The following is an 11393-nucleotide window of genomic DNA, read 5'->3' on the forward strand; positions in this document are numbered from 1 at the left end:
TGAGATAAAAACAACTGCACTAGACTTTTAGCGGATTCATTTCAAATGGTGATTCAAACAAAATACCCAGTTGCGTTGGCCGGGAATCGAACCCGGGTCAACTGCTTGGAAGGCAGCTATGCTCACCACTATACCACCAACGCTTACCGAATACCTTTCAGGAGCAGTCTCTGTTTGAAAATGAAAGTAACAGAAAACCTACATTTGACATTTGCAGAATAATAATGGGATTCCCTAAAAACACATCACTGATATCACCAGGCGGTAAATGAGTTAATAGACCAATAACAAAGAGTTCCAAACGGCTCTGCCAATAACAGCTAGTTTTCAGGTTTCCCCCTTTCCACTCAGACAATGCCAGACATTCCTAGCAAAATTCTTGCTTGACAAATTGCTTTTTACTAACAAGTCATTTTTGCTTATTTTGGATCATTTTCATTGAAAACAATCACAGTAAGGTACTTGATTGTTACCTAGAAATTATTTGACTGATCCATAGCTGAAGTCCCCGACAACATTTTTTCGAGTCGACCAAAAGCAGTTCTTTCGACCAGTCGACTGGTTCAAATTTTTAAAAGTGTGTTTTTCCATATATAAACTGAATAAAATCAACTATATGTAGGCTACTGAGCTTGTCTGATGCTTTATGCATTACTCAAGAGGGTGCCCTAACCTAACCTAACCTAACCAGAAGAACAAAACGTTTTCCCGAATCTCCTCCTCCCGCTGCTGATGGCCTTTGCCATTAACCTGGAAACCAGCCGCACCAATGTGTCAGAGGAAACACCGTACACCTGGCGACCGTGTCAGTGTGCATTGCGCACGGCCTTCCACAGGAATCGCTAGTGCGCGATGGGACAAGAACATCCCTGCCGGCCAAACCGTCCCCTAAACGTGAAGACACCGGGCCAATTGTGCACCGCCCCATGGGTCTCCCGGTCGCGGCCGGCTGCAACAGAGGACACAGACTTGAACCAGGATCCTGCTCTGCATTGCAGTGCCTTAGAACACTGCGCCACTCAGGAGAGCCGACAACCTATCTTACCATTACTACCGATCAGTTATGGTTTTCATATGCATATTTTCGTAGAACAGTTTGATTTATTTCATATGTAAAGTCTTCGTATCTGAAAATCATTTTCAAGTGATGAATAAAAATGATATCTAAACCAAAATGAAAACTACACAAATCTAAAAGTCACTTCTATTGCCATTGCCAACAATGTAAAAACGGCCTACATAAAGCCAACAAATAAAATCATTACAGTCTGAAGGTGAAAAAAAATATCCTGATTAAAAAAAATCGCTTTGGCTACACATGGCCTTTCTGCAACGAACATGAAACAATGTAGCAACTAATCAACTTGGTCCAGCCAGATGCTTGAGCTAACAAACTTGCAACATTGTATAAAATATTTTGGACCCTCAGTTTCCCCTGCCAGTGACCTCCGGGCAGACACGGCTGTAGGCTCAATATCAGGCTATTTACGCAAGGACAAGAAGTAATCAGGTAGGCCTATTTTATTACGTTTCCACCGGATCAGGGCATGACATTTTATTATTTTTTGCTGAGTGCTTATCCAAAGGGAGAGAGCTGGAAATATTTTTCAGTTAGGCTACATTGAGGAACTATTGTCATTCTCAATGGATGTAAAAACAGACTTTGTTTCCTTGCTGTTTGAGGTGAAGAAAAATGTACTTTGAGAAGCTCCACAGCTCATAAGTGGTGGTGATTAAAGAGAATCAGAAATACTGTCAGATCCCCAAATGGGCACATTTATAAGCCTACATTTGCTCGCAGGCCAGGTAGCCTAGGCCTACTTCTATGGGTAATCAGGTGCACGTCCTTAAATATTATTGACAGGAGCACTCCAAACAAAACACAATGAATAAATTGACAACGCGTAAATGGAATGAAATAAAATAGAACTTGTTTCCATCCCCGCGGCTTCAGCAATGGATTGGTCCACTGAGATATGCGTCAATCAAGACGTGCCATAAATCTTTTTGGGGGGCAACTGCTCGACTACAAAATTCTCAGTCGACCAACAGCCTATGGACCAGTTGACTAAAAGGTGTCAGCCCTATTTGATACTGAGATAAAAACAACTGCACTACACTTTTAGCGGATTCATTTCAAATGGTGATTCAAACAAAATACCCAGTTGCGTTGGCCGGGAATCGAACCCGGGTCAACTGCTTGGAAGGCAGCTATGCTCACCACTATACCACCAACGCTTAACGAATACCTTTCAGGAGCAGTCTCTGTTTGAAAATGAAAGTAACAGAAAACCTACATTTGACATTTGCAGAATAATAATGGGATTCCCTAAAAACACATCACTGATATCACCAGGCGGTAAATGAGTTAATAGACCAATAACAAAGAGTTCCAAACGGCTCTGCCAATAACAGCTAGTTTTCAGGTTTCCCCCTTTCCACTCAGACAATGCCAGACATTCCTAGCAAAATTCTTGCTTGACAAATTGCTTTTTACTAACAAGTCATTTTTGCTTATTTTGGATCATTTTCATTGAAAACAATCACAGTAAGGTACTTGATTGTTACCTAGAAATTATTTGACTGATCCATTGCTGAAGTCCCAGACAACATTTTTTCGAGTCGACCAAAAGCAGTTCTTTCGACCAGTCGACTGGTTCAAATTTTTAAAAGTGTGTTTTTCCATATATAAACTGAATAAAATCAACTATATGTAGGCTACTGAGCTTGTCTGATGCTTTAAGCATTACTCAAGAGGGTGCCCTAACCTAACCTAACCTAACCAGAAGAACAAAACGTTTTCCCGAATCTCCTCCTCCCGCTGCTGATGGCCTTTGCCATTAACCTGGAAACCAGCCGCACCAATGTGTCAGAGGAAACACCGTACACCTGGCGACCGTGTCAGTGTGCATTGCGCACGGCCTTCCACAGGAATCGCTAGTGCGCGATGGGACAAGAACATCCCTGCCGGCCAAACCGTCCCCTAAACGTGACGACACCGGGCCAATTGTGCACCGCCCCATGGGTCTCCCGGTCGCGGCCGGCTGCAACAGAGGACACAGACTTGAACCAGGATCCTGCTCTGCATTGCAGTGCCTTAGAACACTGCGCCACTCAGGAGACCCGACAACCTATCTTACCATTACTACCGATCAGTTATGGTTTTCATATGCATATTTTCGTAGAACAGTTTGATTTATTTCATATGTAAAGTCTTCGTATCTGAAAATCATTTTCAAGTGATGAATAAAAATTATATCTAAACCAAAATGAAAACTACACAAATCTAAAAGTCACTTCTATTGCCATTGCCAACAATGTAAAAACGGCCTACATAAAGCCAACAAATAAAATCATTACAGTCTGAAGGTGAAAAAAAATATCCTGATTAAAAAAAATCGCTTTGGCTACACATGGCCTTTCTGCAACGAACATGAAACAATGTAGCAACTAATCAACTTGGTCCAGCCAGATGCTTGAGCTAACAAACTTGCAACATTGTATAAAATATTTTGGACCCTCAGTTTCCCCTGCCAGTGACCTCCGGGCAGACACGGCTGTAGGCTCAATATCAGGCTATTTACGCAAGGACAAGAAGTAATCAGGTAGGCCTATTTTATTACGTTTCCACCGGATCAGAGCATGACATTTTATTATTTTTTGCTGAGTGCTTATCCAAAGGGAGAGAGCTGGAAATATTTTTCAGTTAGGCTACATTGAGGAACTATTGTCATTCTCAATGGATGTAAAAACAGACTTTGTTTCCTTGCTGTTTGAGGTGAAGAAAAATGTACTTTGAGAAGCTCCACAGCTCATAAGTGGTGGTGATTAAAGAGAATCAGAAATACTGTCAGATCCCCAAATGGGCACATTTATAAGCCTACATTTGCTCGCAGGCCAGGTAGCCTAGGCCTACTTCTATGGGTAATCAGGTGCACGTCCTTAAATATTATTGACAGGAGCACTCCAAACAAAACACAATGAATAAATTGACAACGCGTAAATGGAATGAAATAAAATAGAACTTGTTTCCATCCCCGCGGCTTCAGCAATGGATTGGTCCACTGAGATATGCGTCAATCAAGACGTGCCATAAATCTTTTTGGGGGGCAACTGCTCGACTACAAAATTCTCAGTCGACCAACAGCCTATGGACCAGTTGACTAAAAGGTGTCAGCCCTATTTGATACTGAGATAAAAACAACTGCACTAGACTTTTAGCGGATTCATTTCAAATGGTGATTCAAACAAAATACCCAGTTGCGTTGGCCGGGAATCGAACCCGGGTCAACTGCTTGGAAGGCAGCTATGCTCACCACTATACCACCAACGCTTACCGAATACCTTTCAGGAGCAGTCTCTGTTTGAAAATGAAAGTAACAGAAAACCTACATTTGACATTTGCAGAATAATAATGGGATTCCCTAAAAACACATCACTGATATCACCAGGCGGTAAATGAGTTAATAGACCAATAACAAAGAGTTCCAAACGGCTCTGCCAATAACAGCTAGTTTTCAGGTTTCCCCCTTTCCACTCAGACAATGCCAGACATTCCTAGCAAAATTCTTGCTTGACAAATTGCTTTTTACTAACAAGTCATTTTTGCTTATTTTGGATCATTTTCATTGAAAACAATCACAGTAAGGTACTTGATTGTTACCTAGAAATTATTTGACTGATCCATTGCTGAAGTCCCCGACAACATTTTTTCGAGTCGACCAAAAGCAGTTCTTTCGACCAGTCGACTGGTTCAAATTTTTTAAAGTGTGTTTTTCCATATATAAACTGAATAAAATCAACTATATGTAGGCTACTGAGCTTGTCTGATGCTTTAAGCATTACTCAAGAGGGTGCCCTAACCTAACCTAACCTAACCAGAAGAACAAAACCTTTTCCCGAATCTCCTCCTCCCGCTGCTGATGGCCTTTGCCATTAACCTGGAAACCAGCCGCACCAATGTGTCAGAGGAAACACCGTACACCTGGCGACCGTGTCAGTGTGCATTGCGCCCGGCCTTCCACAGGAATCGCTAGTGCGCGATGGGACAAGAACATCCCTGCCGGCCAAACCGTCCCCTAAACGTGACGACACCGGGCCAATTGTGCACCGCCCCATGGGTCTCCCGGTCGCGGCCGGCTGCAACAGAGGACACAGACTTGAACCAGGATCCTGCTCTGCATTGCAGTGCCTTAGAACACTGCGCCACTCAGGAGACCCGACAACCTATCTTACCATTACTACCGATCAGTTATGGTTTTCATATGCATATTTTCGTAGAACAGTTTGATTTATTTCATATGTAAAGTCTTCGTATCTGAAAATCATTTTCAAGTGATGAATAAAAATGATATCTAAACCAAAATGAAAACTACACAAATCTAAAAGTCACTTCTATTGCCATTGCCAACAATGTAAAAACGGCCTACATAAAGCCAACAAATAAAATCATTACAGTCTGAAGGTGAAAAAAAATATCCTGATAAAAAAAAATCGCTTTGGCTACACATGGCCTTTCTGCAACGAACATGAAACAATGTAGCAACTAATCAACTTGGTCCAGCCAGATGCTTGAGCTAACAAACTTGCAACATTGTATAAAATATTTTGGACCCTAAGTTTCCCCTGCCAGTGACCTCCGGGCAGACACGGCTGTAGGCTCAATATCAGGCTATTTACGCAAGGACAAGAAGTAATCAGGTAGGCCTATTTTATAACGTTTCCACCGGATCAGAGCATGACATTTTATTATTTTTTGCTGAGTGCTTATCCAAAGGGAGAGAGCTGGAAATATTTTTCAGTTAGGCTACATTGAGGAACTATTGTCATTCTCAATGGATGTAAAAACAGACTTTGTTTCCTTGCTGTTTGAGGTGAAGAAAAATGTACTTTGAGAAGCTCCACAGCTCATAAGTGGTGTTGATTAAAGAGAATCAGAAATACTGTCAGATCCCCAAATGGGCACATTTATAAGCCTACATTTGCTCGCAGGCCAGGTAGCCTAGGCCTACTTCTATGGGTAATCAGGTGCACGTCCTTAAATATTATTGACAGGAGCACTCCAAACAAAACACAATGAATAAATTGACAACGCGTAAATGGAATGAAATAAAATAGAACTTGTTTCCATCCCCGCGGCTTCAGCAATGGATTGGTCCACTGAGATATGCGTCAATCAAGACGTGCCATAAATCTTTTTGGGGGGCAACTGCTCGACTACAAAATTCTCAGTCGACCAACAGCCTATGGACCAGTTGACTAAAAGGTGTCAGCCCTATTTGATACTGAGATAAAAACAACTGCACTAGACTTTTAGCGGATTCATTTCAAATGGTGATTCAAACAAAATACCCAGTTGCGTTGGCCGGGAATCGAACCCGGGTCAACTGCTTGGAAGGCAGCTATGCTCACCACTATACCACCAACGCTTACCGAATACCTTTCAGGAGCAGTCTCTGTTTGAAAATGAAAGTAACAGAAAACCTACATTTGACATTTGCAGAATAATAATGGGATTCCCTAAAAACACATCACTGATATCACCAGGCGGTAAATGAGTTAATAGACCAATAACAAAGAGTTCCAAACGGCTCTGCCAATAACAGCTAGTTTTCAGGTTTCCCCCTTTCCACTCAGACAATGCCAGACATTCCTAGCAAAATTCTTGCTTGACAAATTGCTTTTTACTAACAAGTCATTTTTGCTTATTTTGGATCATTTTCATTGAAAACAATCACAGTAAGGTACTTGATTGTTACCTAGAAATTATTTGACTGATCCATTGCTGAAGTCCCCGACAACATTTTTTCGAGTCGACCAAAAGCAGTTCTTTCGACCAGTCGACTGGTTCAAATTTTTTAAAGTGTGTTTTTCCATATATAAACTGAATAAAATCAACTATATGTAGGCTACTGAGCTTGTCTGATGCTTTAAGCATTACTCAAGAGGGTGCCCTAACCTAACCTAACCTAACCAGAAGAACAAAACCTTTTCCCGAATCTCCTCCTCCCGCTGCTGATGGCCTTTGCCATTAACCTGGAAACCAGCCGCACCAATGTGTCAGAGGAAACACCGTACACCTGGCGACCGTGTCAGTGTGCATTGCGCCCGGCCTTCCACAGGAATCGCTAGTGCGCGATGGGACAAGAACATCCCTGCCGGCCAAACCGTCCCCTGAACGTGACGACACCGGGCCAATTGTGCACCGCCCCATGGGTCTCCCGGTCGCGGCCGGCTGCAACAGAGGACACAGACTTGAACCAGGATCCTGCTCTGCATTGCAGTGCCTTAGAACACTGCGCCACTCAGGAGACCCGACAACCTATCTTACCATTACTACCGATCAGTTATGGTTTTCATATGCATATTTTCGTAGAACAGTTTGATTTATTTCATATGTAAAGTCTTCGTATCTGAAAATCATTTTCAAGTGATGAATAAAAATGATATCTAAACCAAAATGAAAACTACACAAATCTAAAAGTCACTTCTATTGCCATTGCCAACAATGTAAAAACGGCCTACATAAAGCCAACAAATAAAATCATTACAGTCTGAAGGTGAAAAAAAATATCCTGATAAAAAAAAATCGCTTTGGCTACACATGGCCTTTCTGCAACGAACATGAAACAATGTAGCAACTAATCAACTTGGTCCAGCCAGATGCTTGAGCTAACAAACTTGCAACATTGTATAAAATATTTTGGACCCTAAGTTTCCCCTGCCAGTGACCTCCGGGCAGACACGGCTGTAGGCTCAATATCAGGCTATTTACGCAAGGACAAGAAGTAATCAGGTAGGCCTATTTTATTACGTTTCCACCGGATCAGAGCATGACATTTTATTATTTTTTGCTGAGTGCTTATCCAAAGGGAGAGAGCTGGAAATATTTTTCAGTTAGGCTACATTGAGGAACTATTGTCATTCTCAATGGATGTAAAAACAGACTTTGTTTCCTTGCTGTTTGAGGTGAAGAAAAATGTACTTTGAGAAGCTCCACAGCTCATAAGTGGTGTTGATTAAAGAGAATCAGAAATACTGTCAGATCCCCAAATGGGCACATTTATAAGCCTACATTTGCTCGCAGGCCAGGTAGCCTAGGCCTACTTCTATGGGTAATCAGGTGCACGTCCTTAAATATTATTGACAGGAGCACTCCAAACAAAACACAATGAATAAATTGACAACGCGTAAATGGAATGAAATAAAATAGAACTTGTTTCCATCCCCGCGGCTTCAGCAATGGATTGGTCCACTGAGATATGCGTCAATCAAGACGTGCCATAAATCTTTTTGGGGGGCAACTGCTCGACTACAAAATTCTCAGTCGACCAACAGCCTATGGACCAGTTGACTAAAAGGTGTCAGCCCTATTTGATACTGAGATAAAAACAACTGCACTAGACTTTTAGCGGATTCATTTCAAATGGTGATTCAAACAAAATACCCAGTTGCGTTGGCCGGGAATCGAACCCGGGTCAACTGCTTGGAAGGCAGCTATGCTCACCACTATACCACCAAAGCTTACCGAATACCTTTCAGGAGCAGTCTCTGTTTGAAAATGAAAGTAACAGAAACCTACATTTGACATTTGCAGAATAATAATGGGATTCCCTAAAAACACATCACTGATATCACCAGGCGGTAAATGAGTTAATAGACCAATAACAAAGAGTTCCAAACGGCTCTGCCAATAACAGCTAGTTTTCAGGTTTCCCCCTTTCCACTCAGACAATGCCAGACATTCCTAGCAAAATTCTTGCTTGACAAATTGCTTTTTACTAACAAGTCAATTTTGCTTATTTTGGATCATTTTCATTGAAAACAATCACAGTAAGGTACTTGATTGTTACCTAGAAATTATTTGACTGATCCATTGCTGAAGTCCCCGACAACATTTTTTCGAGTCGACCAAAAGCAGTTCTTTCGACCAGTCGACTGGTTCAAATTTTTAAAAGTGTGTTTTTCCATATATAAACTGAATAAAATCAACTATATGTAGGCTACTGAGCTTGTCTGATGCTTTAAGCATTACTCAAGAGGGTGCCCTAACCTAACCTAACCTAACCTAACCAGAAGAACAAAACCTTTTCCCGAATCTCCTCCTCCCGCTGCTGATGGCCTTTGCCATTAACCTGGAAACCAGCCGCACCAATGTGTCAGAGGAAACACCGTACACCTGGCGACCGTGTCAGTGTGCATTGCGCCCGGCCTTCCACAGGAATCGCTAGTGCGCGATGGGACAAGAACATCCCTGCCGGCCAAACCGTCCCCTAAACGTGACGACACCGGGCCAATTGTGCACCGCCCCATGGGTCTCCCGGTCGCGGCCGGCTGCAACAGAGGACACAGACTTGAACCAGGATCCTGCTCTGCATTGCAGTGCCTTAGAACACTGCGCCACTCAGGAGACCCGACAACCTATCTTACCATTACTACCGATCAGTTATGGTTTTCATATGCATATTTTCGTAGAACAGTTTGATTTATTTCATATGTAAAGTCTTCGTATCTGAAAATCATTTTCAAGTGATGAATAAAAATGATATCTAAACCAAAATGAAAACTACACAAATCTAAAAGTCACTTCTATTGCCATTGCCAACAATGTAAAAACGGCCTACATAAAGCCAACAAATAAAATCATTACAGTCTGAAGGTGAAAAAAAATATCCTGATAAAAAAAAATCGCTTTGGCTACACATGGCCTTTCTGCAACGAACATGAAACAATGTAGCAACTAATCAACTTGGTCCAGCCAGATGCTTGAGCTAACAAACTTGCAACATTGTATAAAATATTTTGGACCCTAAGTTTCCCCTGCCAGTGACCTCCGGGCAGACACGGCTGTAGGCTCAATATCAGGCTATTTACGCAAGGACAAGAAGTAATCAGGTAGGCCTATTTTATAACGTTTCCACCGGATCAGAGCATGACATTTTATTATTTTTTGCTGAGTGCTTATCCAAAGGGAGAGAGCTGGAAATATTTTTCAGTTAGGCTACATTGAGGAACTATTGTCATTCTCAATGGATGTAGGCCGGGTTATATCCTTCCTGTTTGGCCCTGTCCGGGGGTGTCCTCGGATGGGGCCACAGTGTCTCCTGACCCCTCCTGTCTCAGCCTCCAGTATTTATGCTGCAGTAGTTTATGTGTCGGGGGGCTGGGGTCAGTTTGTTATATCTGGAGTACTTCTCCTGTCCTATTCGGTGTCCTGTGTGAATCTAAGTGTGCGTTCTCTAATTCTCTCCTTCTCTCTTTCTTTCTCTCTCTCGGAGGACCTGAGCCCTAGGACCATGCCCCAGGACTACCTGACATGATGACTCCTTGCTGTCCCCAGTCCACCTGGCCATGCTGCTGTTCCAGTTTCAACTGACCTGAGCCCTAGGACCATGCCCCAGGACTACCTGACATGATGACTCCTTGCTGTCCCCAGTCTACCTGGCCATGCTGCTGCTCCAGTTTCAACTTCCACCTGACTGTGCTGCTGCTCTAGTTTCAACTGTTCTGCCTTATTATTATTCGACCATGCTGGTCATTTATGAACATTGAACATCTTGACCATGTTCTGTTATAATCTCCACCCGGCACAGCCAGAAGAGGACTGGCCACCCCACATAGCCTGGTTCCTCTCTAGGTTTCTTCCTAGGTATTGGCCTCTCTAGGTAGTTTTTCCTAGCCACCGTGCTTCTACACCTGCATTGCTTGCTGTTTGGGGTTTTAGGCTGGGTTTCTGTACAGCACTTTGAGATATCAGCTGATGTACGAAGGGCTATATAAATAAATTTGATTTGATTTGATTTGATGTAAAAACAGACTTTGTTTCCTTGCTGTTTGAGGTGAAGAAAAATGTACTTTGAGAAGCTCCACAGCTCATAAGTGGTGGTGATTAAAGAGAATCAGAAATACTGTCAGATCCCCAAATGGGCACATTTATAAGCCTACATTTGCTCGCAGGCCAGGTAGCCTAGGCCTACTTCTATGGGTAATCAGGTGCACGTCCTTAAACATTATTGACAGGAGCACTCCAAACAAAACACAATGAATAAATTGACAACGCGTAAATGGAATGAAATAAAATAGAACTTGTTTCCATCCCCGCGGCTTCAGCAATGGATTGGTCCACTGAGATATGCGTCAATCAAGACGTGCCATAAATCATTTTGGGGGGCAACTGCTCGACTACAAAATTCTCAGTCGACCAACAGCCTATGGACCAGTTGACTAAAAGGTGTCAGCCCTATTTGATACTGAGATAAAAACAACTGCACTAGACTTTTAGCGGATTCATTTCAAATGGTGATTCAAACAAAATACCCAATTGCGTTGGCCGGGAATCGAACCCGGGTCAACTGCTTGGAAGGCAGCTATGCTCACCACTATACCACCAACGC

At 42.6% G+C, this 11393-nt stretch overlaps 6 non-coding genes across 6 annotated transcripts; all 6 read right to left on the reverse strand.

Moving 5' to 3' along the window:
- Positions 1-71: 71 nt before the first annotated feature.
- trnag-ucc (transfer RNA glycine (anticodon UCC)) lies at positions 72-143 on the reverse strand. The gene has a single exon. It is a non-coding gene; the product is annotated as a tRNA-Gly (tRNA).
- Positions 144-2166: 2023 nt separating this feature from the next.
- trnag-ucc (transfer RNA glycine (anticodon UCC)) lies at positions 2167-2238 on the reverse strand. The gene has a single exon. It is a non-coding gene; the product is annotated as a tRNA-Gly (tRNA).
- A 2023-nt stretch (positions 2239-4261) lies between these two features.
- On the reverse strand, positions 4262-4333 carry trnag-ucc (transfer RNA glycine (anticodon UCC)). Its single transcript has one exon. It is a non-coding gene; the product is annotated as a tRNA-Gly (tRNA).
- A 2023-nt stretch (positions 4334-6356) lies between these two features.
- Positions 6357-6428, reverse strand: trnag-ucc (transfer RNA glycine (anticodon UCC)). Its single transcript has one exon. It is a non-coding gene; the product is annotated as a tRNA-Gly (tRNA).
- A 2023-nt stretch (positions 6429-8451) lies between these two features.
- On the reverse strand, positions 8452-8523 carry trnag-ucc (transfer RNA glycine (anticodon UCC)). The gene has a single exon. It is a non-coding gene; the product is annotated as a tRNA-Gly (tRNA).
- A 2798-nt stretch (positions 8524-11321) lies between these two features.
- trnag-ucc (transfer RNA glycine (anticodon UCC)) lies at positions 11322-11393 on the reverse strand. The gene has a single exon. It is a non-coding gene; the product is annotated as a tRNA-Gly (tRNA).

This window comes from Oncorhynchus kisutch, linkage group LG27 (genome assembly GCF_002021735.2).
Source record: "Oncorhynchus kisutch isolate 150728-3 linkage group LG27, Okis_V2, whole genome shotgun sequence".
NCBI lineage: Eukaryota > Metazoa > Chordata > Actinopteri > Salmoniformes > Salmonidae > Oncorhynchus > Oncorhynchus kisutch.